The 24314-nt window shown below is 36.4% G+C and overlaps 1 pseudogene; it reads right to left on the bottom strand.

Moving 5' to 3' along the window:
• Positions 1–1627: 1627 nt before the first annotated feature.
• LOC135673848 (auxin response factor 12-like) lies at positions 1628–23213 on the bottom strand (annotated as a pseudogene).
• Between the last annotated feature and the right edge of the window lie 1101 nt (positions 23214–24314).

The raw sequence follows: 24314 nt of genomic DNA, 5'->3' as shown, positions 1-24314 counted from the left end.
TGTCAACCCAATCAAAACAAAAATAATCATTCTGGAAATTGTTTGTTAGGAACGACCAAAATCTATGTTAAGATAAAATTGCCGTTGGTGTATTTTTGGTGTTATTAGGACAGCAATTTGACTTCTTTTTTTTTGTAAGATAAAATCTATGTTAAGAATGGATTAAAATAATAACATTTCATGGCAAATAAAAATCAATTTCAAGTTTGAAAGAAACTTACTGGAATGAGTACTAAGATTGAACTCCGGGACCAGATCCCGAGGAGCATGCATTGGCTCAGACCCCGATGTTGCCTACGTTAAACCATACATCGGATCCACTGCAGGCCCGTAGTCCGTCACCTCCTCCGTGACCGCGGTAAGCTCACCGCCCTCAGTATCTCGGCGTGAACCATTCGTGAACTCCCAAAGTGGTGGGCCAAGAACTCCTGTCCGCCATTAACACCTCCTGAAAAGAGAGAAGAGCGAGAAAGATTGCATGCTGCTCCAATAGAACGATCAAAGGACGAATCGATGGCTTCACGGTGCCCCATTCCTCCTACGCGCATACAGGATGTGCGTGTGTCGTGTGTGTGTGTGTGTGAGAGAGAGAGAGAGAGAGAGATGGGGGGTGGGGATTTTGGAATATAGAGAGAAGAAAAGGAGGTGGTGTGGGAGCAGGATCACGTGTGGAGGGAAGCATAGGGGGTGCAGCCACCTAAGGAGGGTGCCCAGCAGGAGACGAGGAGGAGGAGAAGGGGGAGGAGGAGGGCATGGATCACACAGCTGGCGCGGGGGCGCCACCGGAGACCCCACCGAGGAGGAAGCCAATGCATGCATGGCTGCAAAAGGCAGCTCTCCTCGCCATCATGATGACGGTGCCTCCTTTATCTGCCACCTTCGTCGCCTTTCAATGAGAGCAAAGGGGGAAGGCTTTTGAACAGAATCCACCTTCGCCTCCACGTACAGCGCCATCATGGGGTCTCCTGGTTCAGAGGAAATTGTTTCCCTTGCTGTCCTTTCTCTCCTGTAGCACATCTTCAGAAAGTTAGATCAAAAGAAGAAGACGATGATGGCGATTGATCCTGGTGTTGCTGTGGGGACTGTTTCCTTCTCTCCTTGCCTCAGGACTCAGCTGCACATGCACATAATATACATATAGATTAATTAGTATTATGATGTGATATTACATATATATATATACATATATATATATATACATATATATATATAATGTAAGAGGTTATTGATTTTACGTTAATTACCGATTAAATGTAGTACAAATACCTAATCAAGTAGGTAAAACTTGAAACCCAATCGGCCTATAAATAGGTTGCATTTTAGCAGCCTTATCTCTTTGCATAACACAACTACTATAATAGAAAAAAATAGATCGATATTTATTCTTTGAATGCAAAGAACTCAAAACAAAAATAGATGTACCCAAAAACAGTTGGCATCTAAGATAAAGAGCAACGTCAAATGTCGGCTTGGTGGGCGATGCCATAGTTTGGTTCAGCTCGATCACAATATTACCAGGGAATCTTTAGGATCCTAGTAAGCATCAACACAGCATAGGCGAGTACTCGATAGCTTCACCATCAGGATAGTTCAATTGACATGTCACCACCAAATCAAACAGAAGATATAAGATGAGAACCTCAAACGAGGAGAAAAGGATATTATCCCAGACAAGTTTGAACTAGCTGGACAAAAGTTGCTATTCATAACAAGTAGTCGCACAGGAAACAGGCCAAAATAATACTTGTTCAAGCATCTCGATGTACTCTGAAGTATAGTTACAATCATAGTTAATTTAGATTAGCAGCAAAATATCCAGTTTATATCTGGTGGAAGAGACCAAATACCATCAAATTGCATATTATCGGTCATCTCGCAGATCATACTGAATCTGATAACAACAAAATCATGCTAGGAGTGTCTATAAGGAGCACCAGTTGAGAGCCGAAAAGAGGGAAACCTGCAAGGATATCAACCAGAAGCATTACGATCAAGCACGAACAAGGTAAATTAACATTAATTTTCCTTGGTCGATCTTATTATACTAGCACTCTATGTGTCAACAAAAGGTTTCCAAAAGTTTTTCTTGATCTGATTGAGCTGAAAAGTCATCACTGACCCCACTACTGAGCCTACCAAGAGTTTCGATTCAACCTCCAGTCTAAAATCCGAGAGTGAGATTCCAGATTAACAGCAGCATCACTACTATTTGTAGGAGATAAGTTATACAAAATGGTTTTATTCAGTTATGAAGCTTGAATTCGGATATTTGTAGGAGATAAGTTATCATGAAGATATAGTCCTTAATTAAACCTCCAAGATAAGAGTTTCATTGCTGAAAAGAGAGTTGGATTACACAAATGAGAGTCACGAGGATGCATGAGCAAAATATGGTTGCTATATTATCATATGTTTGTACCCTATGATAGCGGACAAAGGAGTATAATCAATTTTATGGTCAACTATCTTTTAGGAATCATGTTTGTGAAAAACATTTGAGTTGCTTGAAATTATGGAACAAAATGTTGTTCAAGTTATAAGCAATTATGTTTTAGTCCATAAGACTTTTCCTTTGAATGTTCTAAATTTTTAGTTAAATGGAAGCAACTGTCTTAATAATTTTATTTTTCTCTTTTTTAGATAAATTACTCCGAGCCAAAAAAACCCACACTTATGTTGGACTTCACAAGTGACACATTGTATTTGATCTAATGTCAAAGGATATTGGAAAGAATGTAGAAATCAAGAAGACCCATGCAACTTTTGTTGTTCGATTTATATATAATCATATTGAGACCTTGAACATGATCAAAGAATCAATTGATATCACGTGATTTGCTACTTCATTTCTAACATTATTAAGTATATAAATTATACAAAGACAAAAGCACATCCTTACAAATATATTTACCTCGAAGAGATATGCTAAATAAATGGACAAAAGATGTAAAAAACAAAAGGACAAAGATGCCAAAGACAAGAGTCAATTATATTATCTTGGTATCATCCTTTTGGAATCATATGATATATGCATTAAAAGTGATGGGTACTCTTGTTCAAGTTTACAACTTGCAGATAACGAGAAAAGCTATGGATATAGCCTACGGATTATATTTACAACAAAAATCAACAATTAAATATATTTATGAGACTATAGATAAAACCAAAAAAATAAAGTCAATTACTGAAGCAAATCTCAAGAGCCTAATATCAATTTTAACACTAGAGAAGGCTATTAAAATGTACTGAAGATGTTTTTTTTTTAACTTAAAAAGGTAGCCACTAACTGTCACAAAGATGTGAACGAGGGAGCATCCCCTCTTTTCATAGAATAATTCGATTCAAAGTAAGCAAGGCATCTGCTTTTGCTAGTCCAAAGAGCTTTTCTTCCCTGCTATTCGAGCCTAGCCTAGTCTTCTTATGAGTGAGCATCGCATTACCACATAATCTCATTCATCTAAGGTGAAGAGACTTTATCTTAGGTCTCGGCTTCTTCGCTATGATAAAAAATCTCATTCATCTATCTTTTGTCTATCATAGATTTTGAATGTCGAGCGGAAAGTGGAGTGATCATTACCTTTCAACAACTAGCACAGGAAAACAGGTGTTTATTGATGTTACCTCGAAAAACAAGATAATGACCATAGAGGACAACATTATCTAGAGACTAGTTGAGGATGTCATGGATGACTAGCACTATAAGAAAGGTCTTATATAAAATATTTGTAATTGAAGTAATCACTGGTGAAGGCCAAAATGAAATTCTCTAACATGGTTAACACATGGCCAAAAGTGAGCCAATGGAATATGAAATTATTCTAACTAGGAGTAAAAGAGACAGGATTTTAGTATCTCAATGAATGCTTCCTTTGCAAAACTAAACAAGTGAAGGAATTCATGCAACTGAACACAAATAATTCAGAATAAGGATGGAATCCAAAAGCAAAAGAAATGGCAAACTAGTAGCACCATCTTTGATATAAACATCTATTGCACATTTGTATCTAGCTTTATTAGGATATTCTACATACAAATCCTCAAGCATAGATTTTAAAATGAGTATATGAATCTGTTTCATATTAGAGGTACAATATAGGGAGAGAACTAAAGAAGCAAGGTCTTCAATTTCAAATAATACTACTCGTACCAGTCCGCCAGTAGATCAGTACACGGACCGCTCGCTACCGAGTGGTATATATATATATATATATATACACACACACACACATATATATATATATATATACTGAGCGAATCTCGAAACTCCGATACGGTATGATATTTCAATCCTTGCAAAAAAGACACCTATAAGATGGCCAAGATTTATTTGGATCATCATATAGAATGTCACTTCACAAAGCTAAATTAAAGGAAAAAGGGACCATGCAGCAAACCCCCATAAGATTAGGAACAAGGGTTGACAATCATGTATATGAGATCATCTCCGAAGAAGAACCTCTTAGCTTTGATAATATTTGCATAATTAACATTTTTGTTAAATAAATTCTTAATTGTATACACCAAAATAATCCCATGTAATTTCCTGAATCAGCGGGTTTTGGACATGAAGCTCATGTAGTGGACTCCTATCATATAGCAATCTTGAAACCATAACACCTTGCAAGATGCCAAAACCCATTGATTTGCCTATCTAGACCAACTGAGACACACAAAAAATTTACTAGTATGAAGACACTTGGAACATTCCTATATTCTCAAGGCTATTTCCATAGGTAGTACAACTAACAATGACACCACACAAGAACAATTTAAAGCAGAAAGAGAGCTTTAGTAATTTCTTTTATTTAACATGAAATATAATTCATCTATAGAACATAACCTTGCTTGTTCCTTGAATTTCAAGAGGGATTAATAGAAAGATTCAATTCCCTGTTTTCCAATTTTCAGCACCTCCTCAGTTGAAAGTATCTTGATATGCTAGACGTTATCCACAAATGACCTGCATTGAAAAGCCAAATTTCACAAATGACCTGAATTCACAAACAACATGAAATAGAACTTTTCTACAGAACATACCCTCACTTGTTCCCTGAATTTCTAGAGGGATTAACATAAAGATTCAACTCCCTGTTTTCCCATTTTCAGCATATCCTCAGCTGAAAGTATTTTGATGTACCAGACGTTATTCACGAATGACCTGCATTGAAAAGTCAAATGGCCAGTTAAACATTAAAAGAATAAGTTTCATCCTGGCCAGTCTCATATGACAGAAACAACTTTAAACTCAAAACATAAATATAGATGCTGACGCATTATCTTCCATTCTCTCAGATACATAAATTTGGAGCAAGAACTGTCCCTATGGATAATTGAATATACCGGTTCATGAAACTACTCGATAACAATCTATGTTTTTGCTAGTATTACACTGTGATTTATTTATTGCTTCTAAATAATCCATAAAGCATGAAAATTTCTTGTACTCTGGTAACATGAGAATACTAGAATGGTATGATGGGCTCCAATTCAGTTTCACTAATTGAAAAAGCAACATGCAGCTGGCCTTGAAAGAATATCAAGAGAAATATGGACAAAATAAAAATAAAATAAAATGTGCGCATGTGTCCAACGACCCACAACTGCGGGTCACCCATGCTGAGTAGCATATTAATACAATGCATCTAGACCAAGGTTTAAAAGCCAGTTGGACTAGTATGCATTGAATGGGATTTATATGTCCTGGAATGAGAATTTCGCCCAATACAGTGCAATATTAGTTTTTTTATTTTTATTTTTTATGTTTACTCTAGGCATCTGTTGACTGTCAACAGTCCTTTACTCCTCATTGTCCCTCTCTCCTTCCCTCTTGTCCTCATCTTGCTTCTGCACCTCTTTTCCTACTCCTCATCCCCTCTTCTCTCTCTCTTTGGTTTAGACCAACTGGTATGCAGACATATCATGTGTTAGTATACTGATACAGATCCCAGACCAAGACTACAAACATTATATCAATGTCCTTGGATTAATTTGCATAAGGAAAATGATAATGAGTGAACCAAGTAGCAGCAATCACATGCATGCCATACAATTTGTTCAGAAATATAAAGTTCTAATTGTTCAGCAATTACATTATCATCATCATCATCATCAGTCCCTCTTTCTCTTTGGTTTATGCCAACTGGTATGCAAGCATATCATGTGTTGGTATGCTGATAAGGATCTCAGACCAAAACTACAAAAATTTATAAATAACTGAAAAAAATTAGGCATGCTTGGTTTTGTGATAATTTTTGAACGATTTATCAATAACATATATCCATAATACAGATGGAAGTATGACTTGCCCATGATGGGTTGTCTACCAGTCACGTCGAGCTATACATATCAAAACATTCCATGCTAATAGGGTACTGACCCAAGGCACTGATTCGTGCAAACTCCTGAACAACGATATGAACATGTGACATGGCATTTGCTCAACAAGCTGTCAACATGGACATGCAAAAGCAAAGCAAACAATGCTAGTGATTAGGTAACTTAGGAAAAGTTTCCAACCATAATTCCACACCATTAATGGTGTACAAGAGGTAGAAACATGTTAGGAAGCATAGTTACTGTGGAAATTACAAGCACAATTACAAGGAAATTTAAGGAAACAAGTGTTATCATTGAATGGCAGAATAATGAGCTTGGTATTTCACAGTAGCAGCTCAGAGAAACTCGTTTCTGTGGTCTACTCACATATGAATATCTTTATGTAACACAAATTTTTGCATATCAGGCTAAGTATTGGCTTCTGATGATGCAGATCCATGGAGAAACTTTGGAAGATATAAGTATATTTTATTCTTTTCCAGTATGATGAGATACATTGGAGCACTGTATTCGTGTTTCATATGATAGGCTGTCCCACTGAGGGTCTGAGATATTGATATGTGCATTACTATACAATAGAGCTCCATCAATCAAGAGAAGGATGAAAAATACATTAATGCAATGAAAATGCACTTTGTCTAGGATTAAAAGAAAATGTTTATACCCAGCTAGTAGAAAGAATAATAATTAAAATTACTAGAGCTGGACCAGACATCTGCCTGAACCTTAGATCTTTCTTACTTCTAAATAAACAAACAAAATCAGCAAGCAGTAGCAAGGAATGTGGAAAAGCTGACCAACCACAGAGAAAGAAGCAAATTCTGTATACAACAATGATAATGAAAAGGATTAACTCATTCTTCAGCCAACATAAGATTTGAGTTAAAACTGGTAGCAAGAGCATTAGAAACTAGCATAGGGCCAATCATGCAATAGGAAGCAAGAACAAGGATGCAGGCATGCACCTTGCTTTGTTCGTATCAGCCAGCGTCAGACAAAATAGTCACATCATGTATTAACATGATCCAAGCTTAAATTTTATTGCACAAACATTTGACTGTTGCATGCTGGTTTATTGCCAGCTGAGATGTAAAGTTATACAGATGGTATACAATTTGATATAATATTATACAGACAGTGTAAACATTTTATGCTTATTTCAATGAGAGTATACTAAATCTGCTAGTACTCAAGTCGAGCTACCATTACTTCCAACTACCTAGCAGATATGCTATTTGTAGCTTGAAAACTGAGTCTACCTTGTCATATCCAATTGATGAATGGCCTGCAGATTTTGTTTCTTAAACAAGAGAGTGAAGCACCAACTACTGACCTAGGCACCAAAGTCTGTCAGCCCACACAATGAAGAAGTATTGACAGGTGTAGATAAGAACAAAGAAAAGGATATGATCTTTTATGTAAATTTACTATGATGGACTTGCTCTAAAATTCAACACAATCCATATATAAAAAAATTTTAATGCTGAACTTACTCATGCCAATGTATAGCTAGGTCATCCTCAAGCCAACCTCTAACATATAGTGAGTGGTACCACAGAAAAATCCATGGCACATAAGCATCAGCAACAAACAAGGACAAGATACTCAATATGCAACTAGAAGGTTGACTTCAGTCACTAAATAAATTGACCCTTTAAACAGTTGCTTAATTTCAGAATTACTGAAGAAAAGTGATCTGTAATAGATAAAAAATCTCTCAACAGAAATATTATAGAAGGGCTTCTTTCTAATATCAAAATAAGTGATTTATCTCTATAGTTTACAGTTGATGGACCTCTTCAAAACACTCTCCTTCCACTCTAAGCCTAGACTTCAATAAAAATGAAAAAGCCTCGACAATAAAGCTTCACTTGCATGTATGGTCGCTTCAGGTAAACATAGGCAAAGGAGACAAATTTGAAAACAGGTGATAATGGACTTCAACATGACATAGTTCAAATCAAGAATTTTCCTTTCAAATTTGGACTTAAACATCTTACTGGTTATATTCTCTAGTACTCGAATATGAGCACATACTTCTTAGTCTTTGTTTTATGAGACCATTTGAACATGTTGTTAGGATCGAGTCGGCACTTAGAGGGGGGGGGGGGGGGTTGAATTAATGCAGTGGATAAAATTACGTCGGTTCAAAAATTCTTTCGTTCGATTAAAACCGATTTCGGAAAGATGTTAACTTGAAACACGTTCGTAAGAGTGTGCAACTAAAGTAATGAGAAAGTATGGCAGTTTGTAATAAATGTAAATAGCAAAGTAGAAATGCAAACAAGAATTTATAGTGGTTCGGTCGTCGTGACCTACATCCACTCCCAATTCCTCTTCTGTCGAGGCCACCGGTATCCACTATCGATCTTCTTTCAACGGGTGAAGATCAACTACCCTTTTACACCCCTCTTCTCCTTTTCACAGGTTTAGAAGACAACCTTTTACAAGCACTCACTCCTCCCTAAACAGAATTCTAAACTTAGAACTAGAGGAGGAATCTCTCAAGTAATTGTTACAACGTTTTCCCACTTTTAAACTCTTTGTGCTTGTGTATGTTAACTAAGGATAAGAGGGATATTTATAGGCCTCGAGTGGATTCAAACTTGGATCCTAAAAAGGTCTCATCCTGGGTTTCTCGGGTCCTGGCGGTACCACCACCTACAGCACTGACACTAGACGGTACCACCGCCGAGTCTGGCGATACCACTGCCTGACATAGTCTCGGAGACTGTGCCACGACGGTTCCACCTGTTTGGTCACTGTTTGGTTCTTTTCACTTGGCCCAATACAACCCAAACTTGGGCCCAATTGGCCCCTAATTGAGTTGGCCCAATTCCAACCCAATTATGTGCTAATTACGAATTTTAAGGCATACACTAAGCTAAATAAGTCTGGTAAGTCTAGGTTTCTTCCGACGAGCTTTCGACGATCTTCTAGCGAACTTTCGATAATCTCTCGGCAATGTTCCAGCGGACTCCCGGTAAGCTCCTGGACTTCCCGACGATCTTCTTGGCGAGTTCCAACAAGCTTCTTTGGCAAGCTCCTGGACTTCTCGGTCAATTCTGGTAGAACTCCCGATGAACGTCCGGACTTCCGACTTACTCTCGAACTCCCTACGAAATCTCGTTCTTGACTTCGAGACTTCATTTTGCTTCATGCTTTGATCACTATCGTAATTAATCCTCGTAGTTAATCCTGCACACTTAAAACCTACTTTGATCTAGACAATTATTATAAAGCAAATCAAATGTTGTCCGGCATGTCATTGGTTCATTGGCGCTTTGTCTGAATCTTCGGCGCATCGTCCTCTCTTACGGCATATTGTCCAATCAACTAGTTAACCTCCGCAACTCCGATATCCTTGGCGCAATTTTCGCTCTTATTGGCCCGATGCCCGAACTCATGGCCCGAAGCCTTCTGCCGATACGTCGACCGATCCTCCGGCTCGACGTCCAATCTTCTGACATGTTCTACTCCGGCCCAACATGATTCTTCCTGCTTTAATTGTCTCTCTCTGATCGAAGCTTCTTGCGTCACTCAAAATACAGATCAAATCATAAACACTATCAATTGGTTTCATCATCAAAATCTGAGATTCAACAATTCTCCTTTTTTATGATGACAACCAATTGATGATGGAGTTAACCTTAACTCCCCCTATCAATATGTCATATTGATAGAAACCTTGAATTCAAATTGAATTCAATGCAACACAAATTTAATCATGAATCCAAGCAACTTGTCATCATAAAATCATACATAATCAAAATTATAATATGTCATTCCATGCATGATTGTCATCAGAACTTCTCCCCCTTTGTCATCGACAAAAAGGAGAAGTGCAACTATTAAATGTTTGAGATATGCAAGTTTTACAACATATAAGCTAGCAAATTTTTTCATCACTTTACAACATGTAAGCTAGCAAATCTTTTCATCACTTTACAACATACATAATCACCAAATCATCATTTAATTTTAAAGATGTGCATGATTACAAATTTTGCAAGTTTGCATTTTTGCTTCTTAAGATAGGTAAGCTAGCAATTTTTGGTGATGTTCAAGATAGCAAGTTCTTTTTTCATGCAATTTGCAAGCTAGCAAATTTAATAAGTTTTACATAATTTTGAAACATGCAAACTAGCAAATTTTATACATATATGAAGGTTGGGAAAATTTTTGCATCTTTTGAGATGAGCAAGCTAGCAAGTTTTGCCTCTCTTTACGATGTGCAAGCTAGCGTTATTTGCTTCTTAAATTGTGCAAGATAGCAAATTTTATCTCCCAATTTGTCATTGTCAAAAAGAAGGGAAGAATACAATTTTGTAATTCTTTTTCCCTTTACAATAATTTTCAAATCATGACAAAGGTAAAATATCAATCTTATTTCAATATGTTTGTGCATGATTATAGTTTCAAATTAAAACATACACAATTTCAAAACCTTATAACCTTACATTTCATTCTTACTTCATGCATGATACCAAAAATAAATCATCACTATGGCATATCATACATAATACTCAAGCATTCATGAAACATCATTTTAGCAACAAATCATAGTATTGTATGCATCATTCCAAATCATAAATAATCCAAATCATGATGGTATCAAAATTTCAAATTACATTATATCCTACAATGCATGATCTTAACTTCTCATTTGTATGAATCAACATAATATCATGAGTATTGCATAATTTCATATCATCACATTAAGGATAAAAAATCATATCATGAAAGATGAGATCATGTGAATACCAAAAGACATGATTCATTTTGACAAATCTCCTCTTAAATAATCAAAAGAAAATCTTAGGAGATCAAATAGTAAAAGATCTTCAATAGAAATTTTAAGTCATGAATTCCGAAAAAGATATTCTCTTTAGTAAACAACAAAAGAATTGTAGAAAAACAAATAATCAATGATCTCGATTCATGCATAAGAAATCTCATGATTTATATAGAAAAGCTCCTCTTAAATATATAGCAAGTAAAATCATAGGAGAATAATGAAAAGTCTTGATTCATATAAAGAAAATATTAAGTTTTGATTCCAAGAATTCAAGATCGATCATGATATAGATAAAAATTTTCTTATAGCAAATAGAGTCATGGGAGAACACATAAAGGATCTCGATTCATGTATCATAATTCTCATAATTCATATAGTAAATCTCCTCTTTAAATAAAATACCAAGAAAAATCGTAAGAGTAAAAAGAAGAGATCTTGATTAAAAAAAATCTCAAGTAATTCCAAGAAATCAAGATCATGATTTAGATAAAACTCATTCAAATTCAAATCGTCAAATTATCAAAATTACTTTTAAGAGATTCAAAATGACATAAATAACTTCATTAATTTCTTAGTGAAAAATCGATAAGATAGAGAAAAAAAATTTCAAGAAAAATGCTTTACTCTTTATAATTGTTTCAATTTATGTGATTTATTTCATACAAGCATGTCTTTGTTATTTATATCAAACAAAAACAAGCATCATCGTTTAAAACCAAAAAAGTAACTTTCATTATGACAAAGATCAATAAGCCATAAATCACAAAAATCATCATGCATAATTTCGAAATATAAACTCATTAAGCGTGACTTCAAATCATCATTATATTATTTTATCAAGCATAAGTTCATTAAACATAAATCGTTTTTAATCAAAATCGAAAAGCAATATGGAAATCATTAGGACACACGTTATTTTTTCTTAAAAACATACATAGGATTAATCATTAGATTTAAATCTAACATTTTGTTATATTTTCATAAAACATGCAATTGTCATTATCATTTTCAAAAGAAAGCATGATCCCCTTTTATTTATTTATTTATTTTTTTGTATTTTATATACTAATTTAAAAACAACATATGAAATGCATCTAGTAATTTCAAAATAAAGTAAAGGGATTTTGGTTACCTCATCGTCGAGAGTCATCAAAGCGAAGTTCGCCACTTTGTCTTCATCGATTTGCTCCTCGTCTTTGGAGGTACTCGTTTTGTCCCAAAGTGCTTCCTTCTTCTTGCGTTCATAGCAAATAGTTGCGCATTCCTTTTATTTTTGTTCTTATATTCTTGTTTTAAGAATTTTTTAAGCTTTATAGTCAAGAGTTCAAAGTCATCATCACTTGAGCTTTCGCTCAAGTGGTCTTCATTTGTTCTAAGTGTCAAAATTTTTCTGTTCTTTGGAAGGTTTTCTCAAGTTCAATATGTGTCATACAATTCATTTCATAGGTCATTAAAGACCCAATAAGTTCTTCGAGTGGAAAATGGTTCAAGTTCTTAGATTCTTGAATAGTGGTTATTTTCGAATCCCAATTTTTAGAAAACGATCGTAAAACTTTATTAACAAGTTCAAAATTCGAAAAACATTTGCCAAGAGCTTTTAAACTATTAACGACATTCGTAAAACGGGTGTACATGTCACCAATAGTTTCACTTGGTTTCATACGAAACAACTCAAAATCATGCATCAAAATATTTATTTTAGAGTCTTTAACTCTACTAGTGCCTTCATGTGTGATTTCAAGTGTGTGTTAAATGTCAAAAGTCGTTTCACAAGTAGAAACCCGATTAAATTCATTTTTATCTAAGGCGCAAAATAGAGCATTCATAGCTCGAGTATTTAAAGAAAAAGTTTTCTTCTCCAAATCATTCCATTCGTTCATTGGAGTATAAGACTTTTGAAAACTGCTTTCGATAATATTCCATAAATTCAAATCCATAGAAAACAAGAAAACTCTCATCCGAGTTTTCCAATAAGTGTAGTCCGTCCCATTGAACATGGGAGGACGAATAATAGAAAAGCCCTCAAACAAGAGAGTGAAGCACCAACTACTGACCTAGGCACCAAAGTATGTCAGCCCACACAATAAAGAAGTATTGACAGGTGTAGATAAGAACAAAGAAAAGGATATGATCTTTTATGTAAATTTACTATGATGGACTTGCTCTAAAATGCAACACAATCCGTATATAAAATTTTTTTAATGCTAAACTAACTCATGCCAATGCATAGCTAGGTCATCCTCAAGCCAACCTCTAACATATAGTGAGTGGTACCACAGAAAAATCCATGGCACATAAGCATCAGTAACAAACAAGGACAAGATACTCAATATGCAACTAGAAGGTTGACTTCCGTCACTAAATAAATTGACCCTTTAAACAGTTTCTAAATTTCAGAATTACTGAAGAAAAGTGATCTATAATAGATAACAAATCTCTTAACAGAAATATTATAGAAGGGCTTCTTTCTAATATCAAAATAAGTGATTTATCAGGTGATGGACCTATTCAAAACACTCTCCTTCCACTCTAAGCCCAAACTTCAATAAAAAAGAAAAAGCCTCGACAATAAAGCTTCACTTGCATGTACGGTCGCTACAAGTAAACATAGGCAAATGAGACAAATTTGAATACAGGTGATAATGGACTTCAACATGACATAGTTCAAATCAAGAATTTTCCTTTCAAATTTGGACTTCAACATCTTACTGGTTATGTTCTCTAGTACTCGAATATGAGCACATACTTCTTAGTCTTTGTTTTATGAGACCATTTGAACCTGAGAGGAATATTTTTTCTTGGTCACACCCAAGTCAGAAAGATGAATGAGTGACTTTAACTTCATTTGCAAAAGAATATAAGAAAAATATGTCTCCATTTGCAAAAGGATAAATAAATTCTTGCAATCTTTTTCCTTTCTATCAAGTAATCCAGATCATGGAGAAAACAAAATAAAATAAAAGAGATGGCCCACTATGCAATTGAGTAATACAATCTTGAATATCACCAAAGAGACAAACTTAGAAGAAAAGATGATGACGGAAAAAAAAAAAGAACTAAAATGATTAAAAATAAGATAAACAAACTCACCAACCAAGTAAAACATCTCAGAGATATAGATATCACCACCATAGGAACCTAACTAAAAATGAAAGCCTAGGAACTCACCACCATAAGGAATCCATCAACAAGATACAAAATTGTATGAGAAAAAAATACCTTGGAACAACTCTCTAAGCCTAGTGATTCTCAACGCATTGATTCTTCACCATTTTCAAGATCAGAAATAAAAATGTAAAAAATATTAAATACTTACAGAATAACTAAAAAAGTGACCTATCAAGTCTTAAATGTGATAATAATTTTCTTAATTCTCAAGTATAACAACCACCATGACCTTTATAAAGAAAAATGAAGGTAACTTCCTTAAAAAACTTCAAATTGAACTCTATAAAATGCTTTGGATTTCTCACTCATTGAGTTTGCCAATATAGCTCATAAATATCTCTGCATTAATTTCAGAATTAATATAGAAAAAGTCCTAAAATTTTGGTTCGAAAATTAAGAGGTTAATATGCATACTATGGATTCACTTGATTCAAGATTTGGAGACATGCCTCTACCAAAAGAGGCATGCCTTGCTTGATTCAAGGCTTGGAGACATGCCTCTATCAAAAGAGGCTAGTTCAAGCAAATTACAGATATAGAAGTATGACTTCCACATTACTTAAGGGTGAGATAAGTCACCAACGAGAAACTATTGATTGTAAAGCTGTCCTTGCCTCCAAGGAGTGTGTTTGTTTAGTTCCTTGTATTATCCTCAGACAGTCTTCCTGTTTACAGAGTAAGCCTTGATGTCACCGTAAAGTTGCTGCTATGCAATGGTGACTAAGGTTTGTCTTTTGGCTTGCAAAGATCCTATCCAGACCCCACATATGCAGGAGCCTTATTCTTTGAACTACTGTTTTTTAGTCTTTCCTCACAGCCATGATACACTATTAAGACATCTAAGTGTTTGCTTCCTGATTTGGTCTTCACTAGTGTCTGTGCTATTACAAAGCAGGCTCTCAATGGAAGCACATTTCACCCTTTTACACAACCTCCTAGAAGAAACAACCTAGACAAAGTCAACAGAAGCTGGTTCATATAAAAAATGGAGATTACTGTTAATAATAGAAACATTAAAACATAGGGTATACTGAGAGAATGAATTGCAAATTCATCTAACTCTGTGCAGTAATTTCTAAACTAAAAATGATTAAAATGTTAAGTAATTTCTTACTCCCATGGGTCATCTCCAAAGAGAAGCACATCAGTCTCCCTGTCGACAAATACAAGCTGCCAGCCTGATCTAAGAGGATCTTCTGATAGACCCTCAATACCAAACATCTGTCCCAGTTCCTCACGTAATTCATCATAATTGCTAAACCGGGAGATGTCCGGAGACCTCCCAACTGATCCCGACTTGTAAACCTGCAAGAAAAATACACAACCTTCAATTAACAAAGAACACCTATATTCACCATTTCTACTGCTTAGCTCGTGGTTCTGTTGCAAGGGCTTTTCAACATAGAACTATACTGGCACAAAAATCATGACAATTTCCACAAAGCAATATACCAACCATTCAACTTGGCAAGTACCACACCAATATGTTAGGAAGCATTCCATAAAATGAAAGATTTGCCTTTACCTACACAAAGTATTGGGATTGTAGATCAGTCTCTTCTGCATTTTTTCATAAGCCAGATAAATCATCCACATATCCATACAGAGAATTATGGAAAAATTAACCGACACATGGCACACTCGACATATCATTGACGATACCTAGGTTAGGTACTGCATTAGTCGGCGAAGAGGAGGAATCTTTGCCGAAACTAAACAGGGTGTTAATCAGGTTAACTCTGAAAACTTCATTTCCTGCAGTACAGTTCTTAGCAGGAAGTGATGGTAGCAGAGCTACATCATCAAAAGAAATTGGTTGTGTCTTGGTAAACTTGGGTTTCCATGATTGCCAATTAGGATGATTTAACATGGATTGGCCAAGATGTGAATAGTTGGAACCACCAGCATTTTCTTCACAATAAGCAAATCCTAAGATATCCTGAACGGAACTTGCCGTAGGAATTGATGAGAAACCTAAGCTTGAGTTATGAATGGATGAACTTTCAAACAATGAAGGAGGAAAATGAGACTGCTGTTGCACATGATTGCTATGCATTGGGAATGCCTGTGTGTTAGCATGTGCTCCTTCAACCTGCTGCTTTTGCTGCTTATTTTGGGGTGGCTGCCACTGCTCATATAAAACTGGTTCTGTTACGCATTGTGATTGAGAATTCACAATCTGCTGCTTAGTCTGCTGACAATCTCGATGCTGCAGCAATGAGCTGGATGCATAGGACTGTGGAAGAAATTGAATAGGTTGTTGATTTTGCAGAAATTGCAGCTTCAGAATATCCCAATATCGTACATCCTGCAAAGCTACATGGGAAATGGCTTGGTACTTATTGAACTCACTTCCCGGCAGCAATGGTTCATGCTTATGTTGGACCCAAGGGCCCATACCTAGTGATGAGAGATTCAATGAACACATGCCTCGTTCAGCAGCAAGGCCTCTTGACCACATTAAAGCATTTAGCTCATTTTCTTTGATGTCTGAAATGCAAAGGTAAATAAACTAGAATGTAAGAAGTTCCAAATAAAATGTTCAGATTTTATTTTACATTTTGAAAAAGATATAACCCTTATCATTAACATATAATATGCAAGAATTGACTTATCCTTGAAATTTATTATATTTGAAGTAGCTACAGTATCTGTTACATTACCAAGAGCTACATAATGTTATATTAACAATAGTTTCACAAACTTAAGAGTTCCTAAGCAATTTTTTTCAGTCAGATAATTGAATAACAGAAAGGAAAGATAATAAAGGTCATCATATGAATCTGCATCTCCATTTTGTTGTTCACCTTCGAGAGACCCTGACAAGGCTGACCAAGGTATCATAGAGTTAGATCAAAATACATGCATGAGAACATACCACAAGGAAAGGATGCTCCAGGATGCCAAGATCTGCCAATCGGAAACAATGATGGATACATGGGAAAGGTAGTTAAAGGCTCAATTTCCCACAGTGATACTCTACACCATAGTCTACCATACCAAATCGTACCGCCCGGTATGGGCGGTATGTACCGGTCCGACTGTAGCAGTGCACTGTAGCACTACAACGTTACAGTACTGTTGCAGCGCACTATTATAGTAGCAGCACGGTGCACCAGTATACTGTAGCAATGCACTGTAGCAATGCTACAGGCTCCCCTAAGTATACCGCTCGGTACACCTGGGTGTACTGCTTGGTACACCGTACCGTACCGGTACCGAGCCCAGATCGAAACACCGGTACGGTACGGTATTGTGAACCTTGCTCTACACTGTCTTTTACCTTCCGTGGCTTCATCCCAGCCAACCTGTAGTTACTAAAATGTCATATTAGTTCACGAAGACATCTTTTTGTGTTGTTGCAGCAACTTGAATACCATAAAAAATACCTACATTCTACAGACTAGCTAACAAGGAATACTAAATTATTGTACCATTTGTATTATTCAAAAATTAGAAAAAAATATTACAGTAGCAGAGTCCAACTCACCATAAAAAATACCTACATTCTTGTGTTGTAGCGGTACCGGACGGTCCGCGTACCGGTAACCTGTCGGACCGGTACGTACCGCCCGGTATGGGTGGTACGCTTCGGTATGGCAGACCTTGATCTATGCAATCATCTTACTAATGCTGAGTCAGCAAAAATAATATGAGCACAAGCACCCCAAAAATGTATGTAAAACTTATGAGTTCCAACCTACTAAGCTTCACACAAAGAAACAAGAATGGCAGGATGGTAAGTATCACCTTGTAAACATACCCTATTGACCTATTTAACCCTCATAAGACTCTTTTAAGGCAGGTTTTCAGAGAAAAATAAGTAATATACAGTAAGTAAAACTAAGATCAACTTAAGCTTGTTGATCTTCTAATATCACCACAGTCATAGATCAGCCACTTCATTTCACTAACTCTTAGTAGATTTGCATTTCTAACAAAATGTAGCACTAAGATATTAATTGCTTCAGTTAAAACCTCAAAGATAAACAAATCTTCATCAATGACCATTACACTAGGGTGACACAAGTAAATGTGTCTGTCTACATGTACAAATAAATAAAATGGGAGACATGCTAGAGCCTTATCAGAGGGATTGAGGCCTCAATCTACCTTAGAATCGATCATGAAGGAGCATGGAGGTATCAAATCATAGATCGTCTTTGTTGAGCATGATTTTTTATATAAAGAACCTCCATAATTAATTTCAAGGACATGTATCTACATATAATAAAATACATCTTCACTGCAGATATTTACCTGGACTGTTTTCCAATGAGAAGTCGGCCAACGTACAGGATCCAAGACACTTATGCCAGTAATTGTTCCCATGTACCTTCAGTCAACATGAATAATAAATAGAAAATTAGATGTGTCAAACAAGAATTGGCTGCCCCATACAACACAAATTAGATATCTTAATGCAATCACATAAGAGGACTTAGCATATGAAGTAATAATTTATATAGATATTCTTATTCTAACCACAAAAGAGAGACATTAAGGAAGGCAATGGTTAATTCAAGTATTTTGGCAAATGTTGTTACATTACCTACGAATGCTTGATTCCTCGGTCTCAAAAAGCATACGAAATCGCATCCCAATTGATACACATGTGTGGAATACAGCTTTAGTGTACTTTGAAAGAGGTATAACAAACTCTGATGGGCTGGCCCTGCAACAATTCCAACCAAAAAAGCGATAGCGACCAACAGAATATATTGTAATGACAACTGCTACCTTGGATTATAAAATATGGTAAAACGACTATTTGTGGCAGCAGCATGAGCTGCTGCAGCAAAGAGTCCTATATGCATGCTGTCACTTGATAAAACCAGTGATGATGATGCTGAAGTTTGTGGTTGATTAGTGCGTCTTATTCCCAACAAAAGCTGGTTCTTTTCATTCCTGAGAAGGAAATCAAAATCAAAATAAAAAAAATGCATTCAATGAAAGAAATGGAGATGGATTTTTCATTTTTTTGTCACATTAAACATGGAAGAAGAGGTAAAAGAAATCAAGTTAACCAAATAAAAAGAACAGAATCCCCAGCGACAAGTCTCTTGGCACTGACAAACACACTCCAGCCTGTAGTAAGGAGATGCCTTTTTGGTTGACCTGTGATCAGGGAAATGATCTATAATAAAATTCCAATGATGTTTCAATTGTTATAGATAGAAATAGAAACAAAGAAACTAGAGTCTTCAACTGTTAGAATGAATTTGTAGTTGCCTTCATGACTTGCTCAAAATAGTTTTAGCTTTTCTCATCTGAATGATGATATTAAAGCCTTCTACTAATGAGCAAATTATTCATAAAACTATCACAAACTTTCATTCAACTCTTTCAAACAATCACAAAGTTTGATTGCAAGGTCTGCAGCATGTGCAAATTTAACAGGAGAAACAGTTAGAGATTATGGAGATGGTGAAATTTTAAAAATGGTAAAGGAGAGGATCTAAATGATGAGTTGAGCTATAGTTAAAGTGAACCGATTGGGCAATGTCATGCACTTCGAAAGGGCCAACTAAAAGAATAATAAAGCAACAGCAAGATTCAAAATAAGAGATCTCCATTGCAGCATGATTCTCTGGATTATCTGCTGACACTTCTGAGGCAGTTCCCAGGTGCAAAGAGCAAGTGCATGCATCAAGCTAAAGAGAGAAGATTAGCATATGCTTGATTTTATATTGTGGTTGATTTGACACAGTAGTATGATGAAGTATCATGACAAGGAGATTAGAGATTATCAAGTGACATAGCACATTAAGAAAGTTTCAAAAGGAGAAATTTGATTGGTTTATCATCAAAATCATAAAAATTGCACTCAAAATACCTTTCATGGAAGCATTGTCAGACTTTTTTGCAAACAAGAGTAAGGAAATGTTATGATGATAAGACACTGGAATCTTATGGCATTCAAGACACATAAAGGGGATATCCGTTACCTGAACACAAAGTCAGTTGGAATGTTTAAGATTTAAATTCTTAACTTTTTCAACCAAACTATCAATGTACAAAAATATTCAGGTCACATGCTTGTACGGTAATACCAGATTTTTCAAAAAAATATAATCCCTTCAAGTTAAGTGATACAACATTGTTAAAGATTGATTCAAGTACAATAAGGATCAATAATGAAAGTGTTGTGGATCTAAGGAATCGAACTATTCTTTCAAACTTTCAATATCCAAAGGCATTATTTTGACCAATTGAAACTATGGAAAGGCATCCTAGGTTCAGATCCAATCAACAGATGCTCTTAAAAGATGAATCAAAGGAAGGTTTTTATTCTGCACATATCCAACCCTTGATTTAGAAGTAATTGTTTGTTCTGTCAATATGTGAAGTGCACTCTCCTTTACTTAGCTACATTATTGCTAGTTTCTTGCTTATTATTAATTATAGTTGTGTTAGTTTAAAGTGTTTACGGGGACATGATAAAAGGATCCCCACAGAACTATAAGTTGCAAATTGACTCATTTGCAGCAGTTATGTATGACCAATATTATAATTAAAAGGTATCTGAGATAGTTTTGACAACAGCTTTTCTCCTTCTTCATGCTTATGCTTATAGAAGTTCTCAAGCAACAGACCTCTTCAATATTTGAAGAATATATCACAATTTGATGAGTGAAGCAATTCCATCACAAAGTCTTTACTCACTCTTTGAAGTTTCAACTCTGTTGGTAGTTTGGGATAATAAATCACTTGCCATTTATCTCATTTTCATCCTACAAAACAAAGTCAGTCTCCAAACTATAGAGCTGACATAGTTGGTTTATGGATTGTCAGATTCAAGAATTCGATAATTTTCGACAATTTTTATAACACAAAAAATAGTGTGACCAAACTTCAATTTTCTTGATTCAGCATGCTTATAATCAAATTTCTGGCCAACTCTAATGGACCCTGCATCAACAAGCTTGAAAGCGTCAAAGGTATCTTTTCTAAAGGTAATTTCTGGTCCTTTATTAGAACATAAAGTGGGATGTGTACCAATTCTAATCCAAGGATGAGAAGGTTAGGACCCATTTAATAATATCTTTCCAAAGTTGACCAAAAACTAATGAACAATCCCAAACTAAAAGCAATAGGAATCCCAATTTACATCAAGTATAAACAACTTAAATTAAGCTTCCATGAACTAGTACCTGTTTTGGCTTAATCAAGAAATGATTGTTGCCCAATTCAGGAGGGGTTGATAAAGGACAAAACTGGCAATTATATTAGCACTAGTTATGAATGATCAATATGTTATATATGCAGTAAAAGTATTGGTTGAACATGATTCATTTTTTCCTTAATTTACAATGCATTTCTCCCAATACAACTAAGCCTGCCAATAGAATTATGAAATGCAAAAATTATATAGCATCTAGAGTAGGTTCAATCACCTCGAAAAATGTGCCTGAACTTCCATTCAACATCATAAAGGTCACGAGCAATAAGCTCCTGCACCGGCGGCTGCTGAGAGAAATCCTAACACCAATGAAACAGCAGTGATCACCAACTCCTATTCATGGTGTTCAAAAAAATTCCATGAGAAAATAATACAACTTGTTCATGGCCATCGCACCAGAGGAGGGAAGACTTTTTCAGCTGCACGACGAGGTATAGAGAACCCTCCATGGGTACTTGTATCACTTGCTGTCAGAATCTTGCAGAAATAATTTGTGGGTTGCTTGCTCGCAAAACCCATCTCACTGGGAAAATAAGTGACTTTCTGCTCTTCCTGTAGCCAATATCTGAGTCTTCTGGAGTTTCTTATAGGAAAATACAATACAGTGGCTAGTAAACAATCAATTTTCGAATCAAAATTACCGGACTCAGAGGTTGCAACGTCATCTGAGCATAAACTTCATCTGTTTCCACATCTGCCTGCAATTTTTACAGCCACAGGAATCTAAATTTGACCACGTTAAGTCATCTAGACCAAAAAAAATCTGTGAAAGAACGAACGCGCAAAGTCACGTTATGGAGCCGGCAAAGCAACTATGGCAGTAAGCTTGGGTAATTGGGAAAATGGCTCTCTACTTCCTTGTTCGTCGATGCAGCCACCTTGATTAAAACCGACCACCAATCATTAAACAGAAAACGCACAGAACATGCATATCTTAAGGAAACGCATCAAAGATTCAATCTTTCACCTGCTCACTGTGACCCTGAGGAAAATAGACTACTCGAGTTCCAGCTGTGGGCAAGGACACCAGCGGCCCGGCGAGGCGTGCCAGAGCTCCGAATCCAAGCATCTCTTCTCCTCCCCTAATTCAACATTCAAAAAGCAATCTGCATTCTTATACGGCGGAGGCTAAGAACAGAAGCAAGATCAAAGGCAACACAGAAAGATCACCTTCTGGTGCTTGCTGGCTGATACCAACAGTAGAAAGCTTCATCTTATCTCTGCCAATTCAATCATTTTCTCACCTGAAACGGTACTCACTCTCCCATCCGAAACAGTAAGAAGAACTACCTGCCAAATAAACGGAAAACCACAGCTTCAAGACTCATCAAGCCACTAATAGCCGAAGCATAGTCGACACCAGAAGCTAACGATAGCATACAAAAAGAAGCAGCCTTAGCCGCAAGAATTCGTCGACAAAGAACACAACTCTCGTGGTCCCAGAAACTTATCCGAGCTCGGGGAAGCTCTCGTTCTTGGAGATCTCCATACCGAGCTTCCCAAGAATCTCGCAAGCCCCTAAAAGGGAGAGGAGAGAGAGGCTAATTGATAAATTTTTGGCAACAAAACAAAAACTTGTCACTCGCACTTTTTCACTCTTCGGGCTTCGAACTTCAATCGAAGGAAAAGCTATTGGAATTCAAAGAGAAGAAAATAGTGGCTTTTGTTCCCATCGCAATGTCTCCTTACGAGTCTCGACCGAAGTCGTTCGCTGTCGGACACACGCACACTTCCCCATAGTATTCGCCTCCAGGAAAACGCTTCTAATAATCAATATCTTATTTGCACAACAAATACGTTTTCCCAATCGTGTACCCGTGTAATGAATGGATTAGGGGGTGGGCCAAGGTGGTAGACGTGAGTGGGTGTCGGTTTACTTGAACGTCGGACTTTGGGTTTTAAGCTATATTTTATCCGCAAAATTTGTTTTAGGTTATTTCACACATCATTTGTCTCCCTCTCCCTCTACCCGTATACTGACTTGAGGGAAAAATATGGGGCCCGGTTGATCAAATACTGACTCGAGTGCTCGTTTATTTGGGCGAGGAAAAGGCAGGAGTTATAGGTATGGAGTCAACACGGGAGAGGAGCAAAAGACGATCTCAGCCGTCGATGGGTACCACCAACAGATCCACACCGTCCACAGGGACTGCTAGCTTTCTGACGGAAATGCCCCCAAGCCTTGTCGTTAATGTCGGAAGAGGGCTCGTCGGAGGCGCGAGGACCGCCCGCCGCACGTGGATACGACCCACCGTGAGGCCCACGCTGAACGAATAATCGTCGTCCTTGTGGGCCCCGCAATCTGGGGTCGGGCGGGGTAAGCGAACGGGGCTACCCGGCGGTCACCCACCACCCGCAGCTTGCGACGTGCTCGCAGCGGACTGCTATATCGGATATGCCGTGGTCCGTTATAATAATTGTAACGCTTCCCTTGAAGCGTTTATTGTTCCATTATAGACCGTCTTACAACGTAGTATTTCTATAATGATTCCATTATATAGTTAATTGCTTTTATAATATTCACAAACAATAACAACTTTTTGACGAAAGAATCTTTTTAGCTAAATGAATTTAGAAAGTTAATTTTGTCTGTATTAATATAAATCCATTGAGAAACAATTTTAGTGTCACATACACTCTTTTGTGTTATTGGAAGTGGAAATATACATATATTTTCCGGGATATTTGAGAAAAAATATATTTACTTGAAGATATTCTAGAATAATCGGATATTTTTTAAAAAATAAAATAAGAATTAAATTATCAATCATGATCAGAGCTGAGAGAGATTACCTACAGATTTAGACAGATAAATACAAATCATATTCT

This window comes from Musa acuminata, chromosome BXJ1-5 (assembly GCF_036884655.1).
Source record: "Musa acuminata AAA Group cultivar baxijiao chromosome BXJ1-5, Cavendish_Baxijiao_AAA, whole genome shotgun sequence".
Classification (NCBI taxonomy): Eukaryota; Viridiplantae; Streptophyta; class Magnoliopsida; order Zingiberales; family Musaceae; genus Musa; species Musa acuminata.
This window is presented reverse-complemented; position numbering and strand designations above follow the sequence as displayed.